Here is a 19,540-nt window from a genome sequence, read left to right on the forward strand (position 1 = left end):
GACAAGGCATCAGCCTTTTATAGTCTCTTGCCGTGTGGTCTTTGCTTTCTTTGTCCCAAGGACACTCTATCCAGCATGTGGCATAGAAAAACCTTAGAGTTCTGTCCATAGGCAGGTCCCTGCAGGCCTTGCTGAGTCACAAGGTGTATCTGCCTTCTCTCAATGGGTCAATTGTATAGGTCATGGTCCTTAGTGGGCCATCAAGCAGTCTAGGCAGAACTAACACCAACTTGTCTGGGGTGTTCCCCGGAAGCATAGCACAAGTTTGAAATACAGACAGTCTAGAGCCAATATTCAGAACGTCAACTACAAAACTGCTACACATATACAGAGAGCATAATCCTAATCAGCCAATCAGAACCTCTCCATAGACCCCTTCCACGACAACCTTTATACAATATTGGCTGCAAATATATAACAGTGGTGGCAACGGTGAGCTATACAGTTACAGATTGTGTCAATAGCGTCGCAGGAGGTGACACGGCATCAGTGAGACTGATATTGGAATACTGCATCCAGTTTTGGTGTCCTCCTTTGAAAAAGATGTTGTGAAATTGGAGCTGGGGCAGCAAAGAGCCACCAAATGTTCTGAGGGCTGGAGAAAAATGCCTGCTAATGAGCGATTGAAAGAGCTCAACCTCTTTAGCTTATCAAAAGAAGATTAAAAGGTGACTTCATTGAAGTGTTGAAGTGCCTTAATGGAGAGAAAAGATTGGGTATTAAAGGGCTCTTTAATCGAGCAGAGAAAAGCAGAACAAGACCCAGTGGCTGGAAGGTGAAAAGAGACAAATTCATATTACAAATAAAGCACAAATATTCAACAGCGAGAATGATTCACCACAGGAACAAGCTACCAAGGAAAGTGGTGGATTCTCCATCTCTTGATGTCATTGAATGAAGACTAGATGCCTTTCTGGAATGTGTTTGCCCCCAAAGTAGCTATGGTGTCATACAGGAGGCCTGTGACATGCAGGGGGTCAGATTAGATGCTCTAATGGTCTCTTCTGGCCATCAAGTCTAGTAATTTCTGAAAAACGGAGTGTGGCATTGGGAGCAGCGTCTGAGGTTTTACTGTCTAGTCGGCTCGCTTCCTAAAATGAACACGCCTTGAGTGGGGTGATCCACAGGGAGTAGCTCAAAGCTCCCAAGTGCCTGGCCAGGGGCAGGACATTAGCACAGCAAGGGAGGGGCGTGGCAGTGACATCACAAAGGCCTTTTGCAGGACCTCAGACTATTGGTCAAAGGTGGTGACCTCACAGAGAGATGCTGACATCAGCCAGGCAGGACAGAGGCGAGTGGCCCGGGAAAGCTCAGAGACCTCTGGGGCTTTGCTTCAGCAAGTCTCTGTCTCGAGGTCTCTCTTTGAGGACTGAGAGAACATTCGGGTTCACGTACGTGAGCGGCAGGAGGAACCTCTGTCGAGTGTTCTCCTTCCCTTTTCGTGATTGTACTAGAAAGCAGACGTCCCTGTGTAGAAGGTAAGAGCCTCCTCCAGGTGTGAAACCTGTTCAGTCTGATCCATCGGGTGAGAGTTGAATTCTAGGCATGGAAAACACGAGCTTAAGGAGGCAGCATTTTATTCCGCACCCGGGATTTTGTCCCTTAGAATCACTGGGGACATTGGGGTTTGTCCTTTTTGTTTCACCTTTTCTCCAGCCCTCCCTCCTTTCTCTTCTTCTCTTGCTTCTTTTGTCCTTTCCCCTGTTCCCCTCCCAACACCAGGGTGTGTGTGTTTGTGTGTGGCGGGGGAGTGCTCTGCAGCTCCCACTGTGGGAGGTCCACCCAAAAATGTGGGGCTGAACTAGTGCCCCGGCAGTGATCCCCACCAGTAGCGTAGCTGGGGGGTGCAGGGGAAGCAGCCACTTCCCCTCAGCACATTTTCCAAAAGCGGCGCCTTAGTTAGGGGTTACAATGGCGCCAGCAGGTGGGGCCCACGCTCCGCTCTGAAGTTTGGCCTTCCGGCCGGCGCTGATCTCCTACACGCAAAGGGGGGGGCACGACCGGAGGAGCCATGGGGGGGCCGCAGGGGCGGAACGGCACGGCTGGAGGAGCCATGGGGGGGCGGCACGGCCAGAGGAGCCATGAGGTGGGGCCTCGGGGGCAGCACAGCATGGCCAGAGAAGCCAAGGGGGGGCCTCGGGGGTGGAATGGCATGGCCGGAGGAGCCTTGGGGGGGTCGCGGGGGCGGCATGGCATGGCCGGAGGAGCCAAGGGGGGTGCTGCGGGGGCGGAACGGCGTGTCCGGAGGAGCCATGAGGGTGGGCCGCAGGGACAGCATGGCATGACCGGAGGAACCATCGGGGGGCCGAGGGGGCGGCACGGCATGGCCGGAGGAGCCATGGTGTGGGGGCACGGCCGGAGGAGCCATGAGGGGGAGCCACGGAGGCAGCACGGCATGGCCAGAGGAGCCATGGGGGGGCGGCATGGCCGGAGGAGCCATGAGGGGGGCACAGCCGGAGGAGCCATGGGGGGGTCACAGCCGGAGGAGCCATGGGGGGGCCGAGGGGGCGGCACGGCATGGCCGGAAGAGCCATGCGGGGGGGGCACGGCCGGAGGAGCCATGGGGGGGCCAAGGGGGCGGCACGGCATGGCCGGAAGAGCCATGCGGGGGGGGCACGGCCGGAGGAGCCATGGGGGGGCCGAGTGGTCGGAACGGCATGGCCGGAGGAGCCATGAGGGTGGTCCGCGGGGCGGCATGGCGTTCCGGAGGAGGCATTGGGGGGCCAAGGGGGCGGCACGGCATGGCCGGAAGAGCCATGCGGGGGGGGCACGGCCGGAGGAGCCATGGGGGGGCCAAGGGGGCGGCACGGCATGGCCGGAAGAGCCATGCGGGGGGGGCACGGCCGGAGGAGCCATGGGGGGGCCGAGTGGTCGGAACGGCATGGCCGGAGGAGCCATGAGGGTGGTCCGCGGGGCGGCATGGCATTCCGGAGGAGGCATTGGGGGGCCAAGGGGGCGGCACGGCATGGCCGGAGGAGCCATGACGGGGGCACAGCCAGAGGAGCCAGGGGGTGGGCCGCGGGGGCGTAACAGCACGGCCGGAGGAGCCATGGGGGAGCCGCGGGGGCGGACAGGCACGGCCGGAGGAGCCATGGGGGGCCGCTGGGATGGAACGGCACGGCCGGAGGAGCCATCTGAGGGCCGTGGGGATGGAACGGCACAGCCAGAGAAGCCATGGGGGGGCTACGCCACTGATCCCCACCAGTGACCTCAGCCATCCTTTGGGCTCTCTGGTGAGAACCCTCTGCCTCCCGTCCTCAGCCTCTACCCTGACTGGCTGAGCAGGGGGTTATTGATAGGGAGGAGACTCAGGTCCTTGTTCTCTTTTAAGACCAAGTAAATAAGTCATAAGCAGTTCTAGGTTTGATGAATTTTGCTGCGTCTCTGCATGAATTGTCTCTGAGCAGCTCATGATTCTCTCTACCATTGCAGTTCTCCTCAAATACTTGCTGAATAATTACTGTGCACTGTTGTTGGTCTGGAACTCATCTGAGAGCACTTTATTCAGGTCATTCAATGTATGAAATTCAAGATCCGATGGTTAGTTTGAAAATCAGGGCTCTTGGGTCCTAGTCCCAACTCTGCCACTGACTGGCTGTGTGACCTAAGACAAGTCAATTCTCCTTTCTCAGCCTTAGCTTCTCCCTCATTCAAATACGGATAATAATGATCCGCTCCTACCTACCTCACGGTGGGTGGAGGATGGGGATCCATTGGGGATCCATTGGAGAGTGTCACTAGGAGCAGTGCATAAGATGAGGTGTCCTATCACATTTACTCAGATCAGACTGTGACATAATAGAATAGCTGAAATAGTCGATTTTATTTGTATTTTTTTATTTTGAAATCGATAAGAGCAGCTGGGAGCCCGGTGCTCAGGGGCGAATTAAAGGGCCGGGGGCTCCAGCCACTGTGGAGCACCGGCCCTTTAAATCACCGCGGGAGCCCAGCTGCCGGAGCTCCGGCAGCGCTTTAAAGGGCCCAGGGCTGACTGCAATGGAAGGAGCTCCGTCCCTTTAAATCACCATGGGAGCCTGGCTGCCGGAGCTCCGGGCCCTTTAAATCCCCGCCCAAGCCTGGCTGCCGCAGCTCCGGCGGCGCTATAAAGGGCCCAGGGGGCCCCACAGTGGCAGTAGCACCGGCCATTTAAATCACTGCTTGAGCCCAACTGCCGGAGCTCCGGCGGCGCTTTAAAGGGCCCGGGGCTCCCCGCAGCGGCCAAAGCTCCGGGCTCTTTAAATCCCCGTCCGAGCCCGGCTGCTGGAGCTCCGGCGGCACTTTAAAGGGCCCAGGGCTCCCCGCAGCGGCTGGAGCCCTGGGCCCTTTAAATCACCGCCACAGAAGCCGGTCCAGTCCGGCACGGCGTACTGTCTCTTGCTGGTACGCTGTACCAGACCGGCCCGGCTTACTTTCCCCTCTGCCGTGCCTCTGGGGGGTTTGTTGTCCATTAGAACAGGAGTCAGGACTGGTGGCTTCTCTTTCTGGCTCTGCCCCCGCCTTGCTGTCTAGGCCCTTGGATAGGTCCCTTCCCTTCTCTGTAGCTCAGGCTCCTCCCCATCTGTCCAATGCGAACAGGGACAATTCTCAAACTCTGGGCGGTCCTGAGCCTAAGTGACATAAGGGGCGTTAAAGCCTCTGTGAAGGAGAAAGGGGAATTTCTCAGTGTTTAGCACCAAGGAATTCTAAAGTTTGCTAAAATATCTAGTCTGCAGAAACAAGAAATGGTCGGGGCCAAATTTTTTAAGCATTGTCTTTTTAAAAGCTCATTCAGGGATGTGAGGCCCTGTCTTTTAGCTACCTCGGGTTCTTTGCCAGCAGGAGAGAAGAGGTTCCTGCCTCCATTTTTGTGGCCTTAACAAAGCAGGTGCTGTGCCCCAGTTCTCGTCTGAGCTCCCTGAAAAAGAACATCTTCCCATGCATTAACAAGACAGGACCTATCTGTAAAAGGGGAACAAAGAGAACCCTGGGACTTACAGACTAGCCAGCCTCACTTCTATAGCTGGAGAGAGACTGGACTGCATCATTAAACAATCCCTTTGTCAGCACCTACAGGATAATTTGGTTCTTAGGACTAGTGAGTGTGGACTTGTCAAAAACAAATCATTCCAAACCAATCCTAGCTCCTTCTTTGGCAGTGTTCCGGGCCTAGTGGAGGTGGGTAAACAGTAGATGTGATCTCTCTTGGTGTCACTAAGGCTTTTGACAGTGTCCCATGGGACAGTCTCACAAGCGAACGAGGGAAATGTGGTCTAGATGTAATCAGTGTAATGGGAGTGCAAAGCTGGTTGAAAGCCCAGACTCCAAGAGCCCTTCTCCATGTCTGGCTGTCCAACGGAGAGGCAGTACCTACTGGGTCCGGCAGGGATCAGTCCGGGGGCCGGTAGTATTCAATCTTTTCCTTAAGGATTTGGAAAATGGAGTGGAGAGCATGCTTCTACAATTTACAAATGACACCAAGCACTTTGGAGCACAGGATTGGAATTCAAAACGCCCTTAACAAATTGGAGACTTGGTCTTCTTGAGCCAGACTCCATGGCTGGGCCCCTCTCTCTAGACTGGGCTGAAGTGAAACCCCAGAGCCAAACACTCCTCCTCCTGGGCAGTGCGCTCTCACCTTCAATGGGCAGATGCTGCTTAGCGCTGTCAGAGCAGCTTTTGCTGGGGGCTTCTCCCAGCACTTTCCAATAGTGGGAAAGTATGAAATCCCCTTTTGACTGCTGGGGACAGAGCCAGAGAGGGGGGAGCAATTTGCTCAAAGTCCCACAGGGAAAGGAAAACACCCAGCAGTGGAACCAACAGGAAACCCAGCAATGGAACTCAGGAGTCCTGACTCCCAATCTCCTGGTCCAGTCACTCCAGCGGAGCACACTCCCTCTCAAAGCAGGGGGAGTGGACGTGAGGGCCTGGTTGTAATTGCCAGCTGTGGGAGGGAGCGTGCAGCAGTGGTTAGCGAAGGGGCCTGATAAGAAGGCCTGCTGGGTCCCATCCATTCTTCTGACACTTGGTGTGACCCTTAGCCAGTAGCTTCCCCTCCCCAGGCCTGGTTCTCATCAGTGGGGTTGGGGTCGCAGTCCCGACAGCCCAGGGGGGTTGGGAGGCTCTAGGAAGGTGTGTAAAGTGCTGGGATGTCGGGATCCCGGACGCACTGTCACCCCGCACTAGGGCGGTGTCCAGCACCCTCTGCCGCTGGCCGAGTTTCTCTGTCCCTTGGCAATAAGACAGACTCTTGTTTTCACAGCCAGCCGATCGCCCCGTGCCATCACCCTGCCTGCTTGCTGGGCAGGGTAACTCCTCAGCTCACCACCACCCTCTCCAGCCTGCCTTGGGCTTGGAGAGTGAGGAGAAGGCCGAGGGACGACCCTGAACATCCTCCATCCATCGTCCATCACCAGAGCAAGTGAGTGGCATTAGGATTCCTCGGTGGCGTCCCCTGTCTGTCCAGGGAGAGGCAGAAAGAGGGGGAGAGAATCTCTCCCAAAGGAGATTGGATTTGCAAACAGCCCCCAGGAACCCCTCGCACTCAGACCGGGGAGGGGCTTCTCCAGAGCCATCTCCAGTGTGTTTGGCAAGGTCCCAGCAATGGGGCTCCCAGCCCTTCCCTTGTGGGAGACTGTTCCCCAGGCTGAGAGTCTCTGAGCTGGGCCAGACCCGGTGAGCTGCTGAGCATGGAAATCAATGGGAACTGAGGGGGCCCTGGCCTTGCTATGCCTAGGGACTTTGAAGTGGGGAATGGTTTCCCAGAAGAAGTCCAGACTCCTGGGTTCAGGGCTGGCTTTAGCAAGTGCAGGGCCCGATTCCTGGAGAGGCACTTCGGAGTGCCGTGTGTGGGAGGGGGCCCCGCGGGGCTTGCCGTGCTCCGTCTGGAGGTCTGGCCAGGATCGCGGAGCTGTGGGGCTGTCACGGTCTAGCCAGGGTCGTGGGGCTGCGGGGCTGCTGCGCTCCGGCCGCGGTCGTGGAGCTGTCACTCTCCAGACGGGGTCACAGGGCTGTCATGCTCCAGCCTGGGTTGCGGGGCTACGGGGCTGCCACGCTCCGGCCAGTGCTCTGGCCAGGGGAGCGGGCCCCCGAAGACGACTGCCGCCGGGGTGAGTGCGCGGGGTCCTCTAAGGCGCGGGGCCCGATTCCGGGGAATCGGGCCACTCAGCCTAAAGCCGGCCCTGCCTGGGTTCTGTTCCTTCTCTAGCCTGGGCCGGGGGTGGGGAGGGGGTGAGTGTGGTCTGGGATGGCAGGAGGGAGCTGCCTGTCCAAAGTGACCAGTGGTCTTTGTGACTGACCCCAGTGCTCGAAAAGCACGAGACTCTCCAGTTCTTGCAGCCCCAGGGATGACGAGGGGGAGCGTTGAGGTGGAGCAGAGCATGCAATGAACTCCTGCCAGTGTGTGTAGCTTGCCCTCCCTGTACCGCCGTGGGGGGAGCAGGAGCTGCTCTGGCTGGGGCAGGGATGGGGAGGGACCAAACAGGCTGGTTATTGAGGGGCTGCCTTGACCTCAGACTCACGCCTGCTCCCCGCTGGGTTCCAGGATGGCCGGGCTCCTGAGGAGGTTCAGGAAGAAGGCTCTGCAGGTGGCCCCAGAGCCTGAGGGAAGCAGCCACCATCTTCCCCAGGAGCGGAGCGGCCCCTCCGTCCCCGCTGGCGGGGAAGCAGATCCCGGCCGCGCCAGGAGGTGGAAGTGCCCAGCCTTCTGGCGGAGGAAACCCACTCCCGGCGCAGGCGCCGAGGTGGAAGCATCACCTCCCAGGCCACAATGGAGCTGGGCCAGGCTGCGGCTGGGTAGGCAGGACCCAGCCCAGGGGCGGAACCGGGCAGGGTGGCTCTGGGGCTTGTTGTTGTGTGGGCAGCAGCGGCACCAGGAGCCCAGCCCCAACTTCCAACAGGGGCCATCGCCCTGCTCGGTCAGTGAGGACCTTCCAGCCTCCCCAGGGCAGGAGGTGGAGGATCCCTCTGCCAGCCCCAGCAGCTCGGGCCGCTCCCCATCCGACAGCAGCAGGGCCTGCGACTCGGACAGCAGCCTGGCCGACGGACGCGTCTGCTTCGTTCAAGGTGAGGAGCCAGGCTGGGTTCAGGGAGGGGTGAGGAGGGGGCGGTGAACACCCTGGGCCCAGGCCCTCGAGCAGTGCTATGGGGGTGGCTCTCCAGCCCAGGTGTCTGGCATGAGCCATGTGAACCCCACCGACACTAGATGCTGCTACTTTGGTCCTTGGTGCTCCATTTTGCGTGGGGGTTTAGGGGGAAGGCACCTCCAAGGGAGTCCAGGACAGTGCGAGGGGTCTCTTTGCTATTGGCTCCTGAAGGAGTTGGGGGCTGACGACATCACAGAGAGGGGGGAGTGTGGGGCCCAATCTGCCCTATGTCCCGGAGGTGGGAAGGGGACACATTGTCCCACCATGCCCCTGTCCTTCCCCCGAGTGGCAGCAGGCGTCACCCTGTCCCCATCTCTCCCTGGTGCAGCGTCCGCAAGGCACTCCGAGGACGAGGAGGAGGAGGAAGAAGAACGGGTAGACTTGGTAACAGAGGAGGCTGCTCTCATGAACATCCGAGAGCAGCTCCATGGCCGAGAAAAGGTACAAATGTTCCCCAGCTGTGCTGGAACTGAGATTGTCCTGCTCCTTCCCAGCATCCCGACCCCCTGAAGAAGGTCTTGGCCCTAATGGGGACCTTTCTCCTTCATGATCTGGGACCCCCAAGATGGGGGTGTTTGTCACACACCAGCCGGGGTCTCCTCCCCCCACAGGCACTGTCCCAGTTCCTGACCCTGATTGTGGAGGAGTCGTGGGTGATTTGGACAATAGGTGGGTCCCCACTATCCCCCATTCAGGCCTAAGTCCTGCAGCTGGTGTGGCTGGGGCAGGGAGGTCCCTGGCTAACTGGCTCTCTCTCCCCTAACCCCACTCCTGGTGGGCACAGTACCAGGTGCAGCAGCTCGATTTCCTGCACGCCATCCACCCCGCGTGCCTCACTGCCCAGCAGAGAGGGGACTACACATTGGAGCCACACTGCTCGAAGGCGGCTGTGGCGGAGAGGATTGTGGTGAGTGAGACACGGCGCCCGGCAGCTGGAGGGTGAATAGAGACATGGAAGGGGCAGGGGTCTCCCCGGGGCCGACGGTTGGGGGATGGCTGGTGCTGAAGGGCAGCTGAGGGCAGGGATTGCTGGGGCTGAAGATTGGGGAGAGGAGATGGCAGAACTAGTGGGCAGGAATCGGAGAAGCGGGAGGCAGCTGGGGGGATCCTGCTGGCTGTGTAATCTCCTCCTTGGGGAGTGTCAGTGAGGCCCGAATCTCACACGCTCCTTTGTCTCCTTTGGGTCTCACAGGAGCTCATTGAGGATCTTCCTCCTGACTCTCTACCCAGCGCCGTCCTGGCCAATTCCCTCATTGCTGTGGCCAACCTCAGGTACCGAGACCCTCCCGCCCGGTTCCCCTAACCCCGGTGCTGCTCAGGCCCCTGGCTATGAGTCACTGCCCCTCCCACTCCAAGGTCACCTCCCAAGCCGGGGGGTCCTCTGGCAGAGGTGGGGGGAAGGGTCACTCCCACTCCTGGCTGCTCTGTTCTTTTCACTCCAGTCACATTGCAATGGCTTTGGGGAGAGGCTGACTCCCAGGATCAGATACAGGAGGGGCAGCAGGGTCCAGGGAACAGGCGCCATTCCTGCCCTGCTACAGTCTGTCTGGGAAACCTCAGCCTTATCATTCCCTGGCTCGGTGCCTCAGTTTCCATTCTCGCCAGCCTCTGCCTATTTCCCTGCAGTTTCACGTCCGTGTCGGTGCCAGTCCCACCCCCGCACTGCACAGTCTAATACCGGCTCCACTTTCTTGCCAGCACCATGACACCTGCCCTGGAGCCGGAGCTGGAGACCCACCTCCTCCAAGCCGCCCTGCATGCCGTCTTCACCCTGGGCACGCAGACGGACACCAACCAAGTCCAGGTAGATCAGCGAAATCATGGATTCAAGAACCAGCTGTCAACCTGCCTCAATACTTGCTAATTGCCTGCAGTGGGATGTGAATGAAAGAGGCCAGGATATGTTTTTGGGGGTCTCACCAGTGCTTCCCAGAGACCCCTCTTTCCATCCTGTGGCAGGTGTAGCCCCAGATTCCCTAAGTCTGACCCATGGCTCTCCCTTGCTTTGCAGGATCTGCATAGGGTCATACCACACCTTCTGGACGCTATGCTGGGGAACCTGCTGGCAAAGACCCCAGACACGGACAAGGTCCACTACATCTTGGAGGCGAGCCCGATGAGCGGGGTGGGGGCAATTTGACCTTCACTCTTAGATCCATTTTCCAATCTGTCCTCCTAGCTGGGCCCCCAGTGGCCGTCCTTGGTCAGGGCAGTCAGTGCAATGCAGGGTCAGGCCCTTCCTCCTTGAAGGACAGAGGAAGGAGCTGGGACTTCACCCAGAGCTCTGCCTGGTTGTGTCGAGCACTAAGCACAGGGCCCCCGGCTGGCTTGGGGAGTCAGAGTTTGAACCCATCCTGGGAGATCCAGAAGATGGTCCTCAGAGAAGAGCCACAGCCTCATTCCTAGAGAAACAGGAGGGCCCCAGAGAATCAGCCCTTGTCTCTGACGGGCCCCGAGATTCCTGGGGGGATTGTGCTCACACTTAGTCCCTTCACCCAGCCAAGGACTTGAGAACCAGGGACGGGGGAGGGGTCTTTCTCCTTCCGGGGGAGCTGTTCAGGAATCAGGAGTTCAGGGAGGATGGGACCAGCCCCGACACCGAGCATTGTCCCAATCTAGAGAGACAATGACAAGCTGTGACCTGCAGGATACAAGCATCGTCCTGGGGGCAAGAGTCCCCTTCTAAAGCGCTGCGGTCAATGAATCTGAGATTCCACCCCCACCTCATACAATGTCTCAGCCCCCTGGGGATGGAGAGGGGCCATTAGCACAACACATGCACCCCCCCATCAATCCTGAGCTGCCTCCTTTCCCCACAGCACATTCACTACTGGTCCGTGTCCAGGGTGCCACGAGAGAGAGCCAGGGCCATCAGGAGCAGCGCCGCCCTGCTCACATCCGTCATCTCCCTCCCTGACTTTGACGTAAGTGGCCTCTGAGCCCAGCTTCCTGACTCCAGGCGTAGGGGGGCCGGCTCCAACGGGCTGGAGGATCTGCTGCTGCAGGGGCTGTGGGCTAGGAGTGTTCCTCTTGGGGAGGCAGAGTCAGAGCAGAGAATGAGCCTGGCTTGAGTCAAGTTCTTCTTGTCCTGGTTAAGTGGCAACTCTTGCTTGTAAGGGGAGCATGCTCCAGGTTCTTGCCTTCTTGTCATCCTGGAGCAGCTGGGGAAGCAAATCCTCCTGGAGGGCCCTGCCCGCATCCCTGTTCTCCGGGCTCCCTTGCGGGCAGAGAGAATTAAGGATCCAGCTCTAGCTCCTATCCTCTAGCATCTCCTGCAGAGGGGCTGAGGAGAAGGAGAGTCCTGGCCCAGGCGGGGACTGGGAGCTGACAGGAAAATGCTGATGGAGTCCCCTCTCCCTCTCCCTTCCATTAGAACTCAGCCGAATTCCCCAGGATGGGCCACCACGTGGCACTGCTGGCTCTGTCCATCAGTGACCCAGACCAGGACATCAGCCAGCAGGCCAGGGAGGGGGTTGACCGGCTCTACCAGCTCCTGCTGCGCCAGAGGGGTAAGGAACCCGGCTAGACGAGTGAGACTGGGACCCCAGCCAATTTCTCTCCGAGTGACCCCAGCTGGCAGATCAGTCTCTCTCTATCTCTTTCTGTGTTCTCCACCACCCCCTGCAGTTCTGTTGGGATCTGCCCACTGTGCAGCCACCAATGGGATTGGAAGGACACAAGCCCTGCAACCAGAATGACCAATGTGTATGTGTCTTTCTCTTTCCCAGACCTGAACATCCATGAGGTCGAAGACCTTTGGTGCTGGGACTGGCACCAGGACAGCAGGCTCCTGGGCTACAAGAACACCGCCAGGGTCGGGGAGGTAAGGACACTCTGCCAGGGCATGGCACAGCTCTGCAGGGCAGGTGGCTGCCTCCTGGAGCCACGCGACAGAGTTGCCGTTCTAGGCCAGGATTTGGAGCCTGGTTCTGGGCAATCTGCTGAAGCCTCACATCTGGTTGGTTTCAGGTCTTTGGCAAATTCTTCTGCGAGGGGCAGAGAAGATTCTTCCTGCAGACAGCAGTGCTGGCCATGCACGACCCCCTGCTGCGTGTCAGCCAGGCTGGGCAGCTCCTCACTTACTCCCTCCTAGGGCAAGCCCAGCAGCTGATGGGGAGCAAGGTGAGCAGCTGCATTAGACTCAGGAGATTGGGGCGGGGCCCAGGCCTCATTCCCATCCTCTGGCCATTCGCTGGCCTGGCAGCAAGGCGACTGGTGGGGAATGAGAGTGAGAGCAGCTGCTCCTGGGAAGGGAGATGAATTCACCTCCATGAGCAGGAGGGAGCCAGCTTGTCCCCGGAGCAGTTCCAGCCCAGCTCTTTAGCAAGGCTAATGAATGACAAGCATTGCCTCAGCACGGACTTCTGTTCTTGGGAAGGGCAGCAGAGTCCTCTACGTGCCCTCTGCGAGCCCCTCCTGTCACCAGAGCCACCACCCAGAGTTGTTCCCATCACTGGCAGCCTGGGAGGCCAAGGACTGAGGGGTGATGGCGACTGACCGGGCAGTTCTGAGGCACATGGGCGGGGGAAGCGCGTCCTGCTGCCGGCAGGGCTGGACCCGCTCTAGAGAGAACGGGAGGATTCAGTCAGCAGGGGCTGCTGATCTGCCCCATTCACCAGGGCTGCCATCCTGTGGCTTCAGCCTCAGTGGCTGGGATAACTTGGGGAAAGCTCTCAAGCTCCCCACATCCCACTTCACTGCTGCCAGAATCACTCCGCCCTCCCCCCGCCTAGAGCCCCCTCCCTGCCCAACCTGGGTGGGGGTGGAGGAGAGGGGTCGGAGAACTTGAGCTGTGGATTGGCGGTGGAACAGCTGTCAAGGGCACTGGGCGGGAGGTGGCAGGAGCTCCCCCTACAAGGAGGGGGGTTGGCACTGGAGGTCCCTAGAAAGACTCCATTCTGGGGGTCAGGAGGGGGACTCCATCCCTCAGAGGTGTGCGGGTGCTGGGTGGAAATGCTGCTGGTCCCAGGTGCCCTTAATTCCCCGTGATTCCGTGGGGCCTCTGAGTCTCTGACAGGTCCTCGTTCCCTTGCAGCAGGAGGACGTCATGGCCAACATAATGAACCAACTTTACATCATCCGGCACTTGCGCCAAGTGCCGGAGGCGCTGCAGGAGTTCTGCCTCCAAGGCCACCAGCAACTCCCGCTCCCTCTAAACGGGGAGTGTAGTGAGAATGAGCGGCCTCCCTCCGAGCAGGAGAGGCGACAGCCCCTCTACACGCCCCTTGGAGGGTGGAGCCTATATCGCTCCGTCCCCTTTGTCTGTTGGACGGTTTGTTGCCCGGCTACCGGGGCCTCTGGTACACTCTGTTACGACTGAGTGGCCTCCCTCCGAGCAGGAGAGCGAGGGGCCCTCTACACGCCCCTTGGAGGGCGGAGCCTATATCACCCCTCCCCCCTCCCCGTAAGGACCGGGGCGTGGGACCAGAAATATAAAAGGCCGGCCCTGCACCACAGTTGGGGGACAGCCTGCAACAGAGGAGGACACTTGGACTGTTCTCCAGAGGTCCCTAACCCTAACTCCAGGTATGGACGAGGACTGGCCCGGAGTACCCACTGCGGTTTACCTCAAGGAGCCGGAAGAGGCCTGGAGGCCACAGCTACCAAACCCCGGGGAGGCAGGAAGTAGCCCAGGGGCAGCCCGGGAGCTGCTGGCTGCAGAGCCCGGCGCGACTCAGTCGGCGTGTTGCGGCTGGATCCCCGCCGACGCAGGGGCAAGCAGTCCTGCCCCTGCCAGCGCCTTGGGCTGGGACGCGGGGGAGGAGGGTGGGACCGCGTCCCCCTGCCACCCCACCCTGGGTGGCTGACCCCCTACACAGTGCAAGGAGGCTGTAGCCCAGGACAGGAACTGTTTGTTGGCTGGCCACCGGGGCCCTGCCCAGGCCTGAGCCACCCCCGATACACTGTGTTGAGGGGCTGACCACTTGAGCGACCTCAGCCCAGCAGCGCCGGCTCAACCATGTTTGCCGCCCCAAGCAAAAAAAACCCCAAAAAACAACATTCGGACTGCCAAAGCGAGCAAGAAGAAAACCAAAAAACCCCCAACCACTTGGACTGCCGCCACCCGAACTGCCGAAGTGCAAAAAACAAAAAAGTCGCCCGGCCTGTGCTGCCCCAAGAATGGACGGAATGCCTCCCCAGGCGTGGGCTTCCTCCGCTGGTGCCTGGAGCCGGCCCTGCACCTGGTTGCGACAGCTGATCGCTGAGGTGGGGCGGCTGCTCCACCCCCATGCAAGAGGGTGCTAGAGTAGGCCAGAGCGTCTGCACAGGCTAGCAGCCAATCAGAGAAGGGCCAAGTGAGAGTCAGTCAGGGCCGAGATTAGAGCCAGCCAATCAGGGCTAGGCTAGGCCCTATATAAAGGCTGCCCCGGCGAGCAGCATGTACTCTATCCCAGAGCTTCAGGGGGGAAGGTCTGTCTCCCGAGCAGGAGACCAGCATCTCGGGCTGGGCAGTACTGCACCTGGCCATCCGATGGCCGAGACAAATTGTAACCGGCCCCTGAGAGAAGGGGTTAAACTTTGGGGGTTGCGGTTGGCCACCGAGGCAGGTGCAAGGAGTTTTGCTAACCCCCACCCCCTGGAATGGGGTGAGGATGGACTAGTGGGCACTGCTGGAGGGGCAGTGGCCTGAAGGACACTGTCAAGCGGTGAGCAACGCGGGTCCAGATGCCAATGAGGACAAGAGACAGATGGGATGCTGCCAGAAGAGGGCATTCCCCATGGAGTGAACTAATTCCCAGAGCGACCAGCGGGAGGCGCCATGGTGGTGAGTCCCAACCCTGTCAAAACCGCCCAGCCCTATTATGGGCCCACTGCTACCCTGCAGAGTCTGGTCCGGACCAGACTGGGCCAGCCGGAGTGGTTTCCCTTGGAGTGGGAGAACGAGAGGGAGAGCTAGTGGAAGGGGAAATGGAGCCCCCTGGCACTCACAGAAACTCTCTCCCCTCTCTCTGTGGAGCAGGGTTCTTCCCTCTGCCCCCCAAATTCCTTCATATGGGGCAGGACCTCTTTCCCTTGCACCCACTCCCCTCCCCCCTTTCCTTGGTCTACCCCCCTCCCATTCCCGCTGCGCCCATGTGGTGCAGAAAGTCCCTTGTGTCAGGGCCACAGACCCACTGGAGCTCGGAAAGCTCCACTTTTGAGGAGGTGGGTGTGGGACAGAGGCTCAGGGCTAGCTTCATCTCCTGCCCTTTATTCTCCCCTTGGCCCTTCTATGGGGTCTCTAGGTGTGACAGGAATAGGAGTCTCCTTCCCAGCTGTCTTCCAGGCCCTGGGATCTGGCACAGCCTCTCAGACGGGCGCATCCTGTAGCTGAGACACGTCAGGGAGCAGTGGGGACAGGTCACCTCGTCCCATCCAAGCAAGCAATGCTGGCTCTCAAAGAGGCTTAGATGGAAGACCCCAGTCCCTCATGGAGGTAAGAGCCATTTACTCCTTGGAGCGTGTGGGTCTCTTGGGGGAGAAATGGCATCCCCGATGCATAGCCTGTCTGGGAGCTTCCCCTGTCCCTAGCTCCCAGTTCTGGGACAGAGACTTCTCCATCATCCTACCACCCAGGTTTCCTTCCTAGGAAGGGGCTCTCCAGAGACGTCCTTGAACCTGGACTCCTGGGAGCATTTCTGGCAGGAGACTCCAGCCCCTGGGGCATGAAGAGAGCATCGGGTAGTCTTGATCACCTGGCATCTCCGGTCTCCAGCTCCACTTCCCGCAGCAGTGGGGTTTCTCCAGCCCCCTCACCACACCTGTCAGCCTCTGAATGTCAGAGTCACCCGAACTGAGAGGCAAAGGGAGAGTCCAGCGCCTCCCACCTCCCCTCCCCCTGGAGCGTCGCTAAACTATCAAAAATGAATACAGTGGAGTCACATCTTACGTGGGGGTTAGGTTCTAAGGTCAGCGCATGTCAGGGTTCCCTCCCCCCTCTGAATTTTAGGGTACAGATGTGGGGATCTGCATGAAAGACCCCCTAAGCTTATTTCTACCAGTTTAGATTAAAAACTTCCCCAAGGCTCAAATTCCTTCCTTGCCTTAGTAGCGCTGCCACCATCAAGTGATTGAAACATTCAGGGAGGGCCACTTGGAGCCCCACCTTGCCCCTGCCAGCCCCTCTGAGGTGGGTCAGTATTATCCCTGTTCTCAGGGGCATAGGGATAGAAAGCAATTGGCTGCAAGGTCACACACGATGTCCCTGACAGGGGCAGGAAGGAAGCGTGGGACTGATACCAGTCCAGCTCCAACCACTAGACTCCAGCCACTTCCAAAGTCAGAGAACCCAGGAGCCCTGACTCTGACACCAGGCCTTAAATGACAAGACCAACCTCCCTGCCACTCAGGAAGCCATAAAAGGGACCATCTGCTGAGCTCCCCTTGGCAATGCCGCTGTCAGAGACCATTGCTACTGGGTGCCAAGTGCCTGAGCAGGGAACTGCTTGAGAGCCTCCTAGAGACTCGCAGGTGTTTGACTGTGACCCTCAGGGAGCTGTGGCAAGAGCCTCTCCGGCTCTAACAAAGGGTTTCTGTTCTCCTAGACAGTCAGCCCGTGAGGCCAGTTTGCAGAATGTGGAAGAGCCCTTTGGCGAGGGATTGGAGGATTCACCACGAAGGTGGCAGCAGCGGCAGTGCCTGGGTCCCCATGGGCCAAGCCTCCACTCCTGACACTCCAGGCTAATCTCCCCCTGCTCTCAGTGGGGCTTGGCTTTAGCTGCTGGGCCTGTGAGCCTAGACCAGGGGTCTCAAACTCAAATGGCCATGAGGGCCGCCTGAGGACTAGTTCAATGGCCTGAGGAGCGCATTGCTGACACCCCCCATCGCTGTCCCCGGCCCTGCCCCCAGAGGGGGAGGAGGGGTGCGGGGGAGCTCAGGGCAGGAGTTGAGGTGCAGGGGGCTCAGGGCAGGGAGTTGGGGTGCAGGGTGCAGGAGGGAGTGCGAGGTATGGCAGAGGGGTTGGGTTCAGACAGGCGGCTCGGGAGGAGGTTGGGGTGCAGAAGGGGTGCAGGATGCAGAAGGGGGCTCAGGATAGGAAGTTGGGGTGTAGGAAGGATGTGGGATGTAGCAGGGGGCTGAGGTGCAGGCAGGAGGCTCAGGGCAGGGGGTTGGGTTGGGGTGCAGGAGGGAGTGTGAGGTGTGGCAGAGGGTTGGGGTTCAGATAGGGGGCTCAGGGCAGGAGGTTGGGGTGCAGGAAGGATGTGGTATGCGGCACGGCCTGAGGGCAGGATGTTGGGGTGCAGCAGGGGTTTGAGATGCAGGCACGAGGGCCAGTTCAGGGGGTTGGGATGTGGGGTACAGGAGGGAGTGCGAGGTGTGGCAGAGGGTTGGGGTGCAGGCAGGAGGCTCATGGCAGGGGATTGGGGTGCGGGGTGCAGGCGGGAGTGCAAGGTGTGGCAGGGGATTGAGGTGCGGGGTGCAGGCGGGAGTGCAGGGGGGAGGCTCAGGGCAGGGGGTTGGGATGTGGGGTGCAGGAGGGAGTGCAGGGGGGAGGCTCAGGGCAGGGGGTTGGGGTGTGGGGTGCAGGTGGGAGTGTGAGGTGTGGCAGAGGGTTGGGGTGCAGGCACTGGGCTCATGGCAGGGGGTTGGAGTTTGGGGTGCAGGCGGGAGTGCAGGCAGGGGGCTCAGGGCAGGAGGTTGGGGTGCAGCAGGGGGTTGAGACTCAGGGCAGGGGGTTGGGATGTGGGGTGCAGGAGGGAGTGTGAGGTGTGGCAGAGGATTGGGGTGCAGGCAGGGGCTCAGGGCAGGGGGTTGGGATGTGGGGTGCAGGAGGGAGTGTGAGGTGTGGCAGAGGGTTGGGGTGCAGGCAGGGGGCTCATGGCAGGGGGTTGGGGTGTGGGGTGGAGGAGGGAGTGTGAGGTGTGGCAGAGGGTTGGGGTGCAGGCAGGGGGCTCATGGCAGGGGGTTGGGGTGTGGGGTGGAGGAGGGAGTGTGAGGTGTGGCAGAGGGTTGGGGTGCAGGCAGGGGGCTCATGGCAGGGGGTTGGGGTGTGGGGTGCAGGAGGGAGTGTGAGGTGTGGCAGAGGGTTGGGGTGCAGGCAGGGGGCTCAGGGCAGAGGGTTGGGGTGTGGGGTGCAGGAGGGATTGTGAGGTGTGGCAGAGGGTTGGGGTGCAGACAGGGGGCTCAGGGCAGGGGGTTGGGATGTGGGGTGCATGCAGGAGTGCAGGCAGAAGGCTCAGGGCAGGGGGTTGGGGTGCAGGACGGCATTGAGCTCTGGCCTGGAGCCGCTCACCTAGAGAAATAGCCCCGCAGGCCGCGTGTTGGAGACCCCTGGCCTAGGCCGAGCACTCAGGTATTTCCATCAGCCTGCTCAATGGCAAATGCAGCCACCCAAAGAAGGGAAGAAGAATGGAAGTGAGAGTAAAGCTGGACCATCCGCTGAGCTGCTGCACTCAAGTGAGCAGAACCGGGGAGAGAAGAGGGAGAACTCGAAGGTGGCTGGCGGCAGTAGGGAGGAGAAGCAGTTTGGGAGCCAGGAGAGGAGAAATAAATAGTTAATGACAAATGCTGCAGGCTCTCTCTTGTGTGGTGAAGGGTTGAAAAGGGATCTCTTTACTATCACGCTGAACTTTAAAATAGCTGTGTATGATGGGGGGGTGGGTCTATAAAGGTAAGAGGTCACTCTAGGGACTTGAAGTCCCGGATTCTCAGGCTATTGCCTTCTTCTACCAGCTGATCTCAACCCAGCAACTCCTTCAGATGGTAGCAGTAGTGAGCTCTTGTCCTCCTTTTCTGGACGAGCCACCAGAAAAAGGACAGGATACATGTGGCCAAGGAAATAGAGCTCCAAGTGCCTTCTGCACACTGTGTCCAACCACAGTAAAAAGCGGGGTTTGAGGTGGAGGTTGACAGCTCACGATCCCCCATGTAAAAACCTCGTGACCCCCTGAGGGGTCCTGACCCCCAGTTTGAGAACCCCGGCTTTAACATAATCAGTATTTTTGAATGGTCCAAAATTAGGGTGAAAATTGGTTAAAAAAATAGCTTGGGGTAAATTTTCAGTAAAAATTGGTAAAAACTCAAAACGAAGGGCCTTTATATGTGATAGTGCTACTGTGTGTGTGTGTGTGGATGCATATCGTGTGGGGGGGCCTTTGTGTGAACCACCTTACATGGAATATGCTTGTGAGTGCCTGGTTTCTGTATTTCTGCATTGTGTGTGCCTCTCTGGGTGTCTCCTTGTGCCTGCCTGTGTATCAGTGTGTGCGTGCTGGGAAATGAATTCTTGGTTAGTGTTTGTGAGAGTTGTGATATTCTGTGTAACAGACGGCTGAAGGGAGACCCTCAGCTGGGGTAAGTGAAAGTAGCTCCACTGTGGACAACTGACTTAGGTGGTGAAAACGAGAGTGAGGCGCTAGCCGGATGTTCCAAATGTCTCCCTGATTGCTGCCCGTACCACTGATGTCCAGGTACAATGGTTCTCCGCAGAGCTGCGCCTT

This window comes from Malaclemys terrapin, chromosome 12 (assembly GCF_027887155.1).
Source record: "Malaclemys terrapin pileata isolate rMalTer1 chromosome 12, rMalTer1.hap1, whole genome shotgun sequence".
Lineage (NCBI taxonomy): Eukaryota > Metazoa > Chordata > Testudines > Emydidae > Malaclemys > Malaclemys terrapin.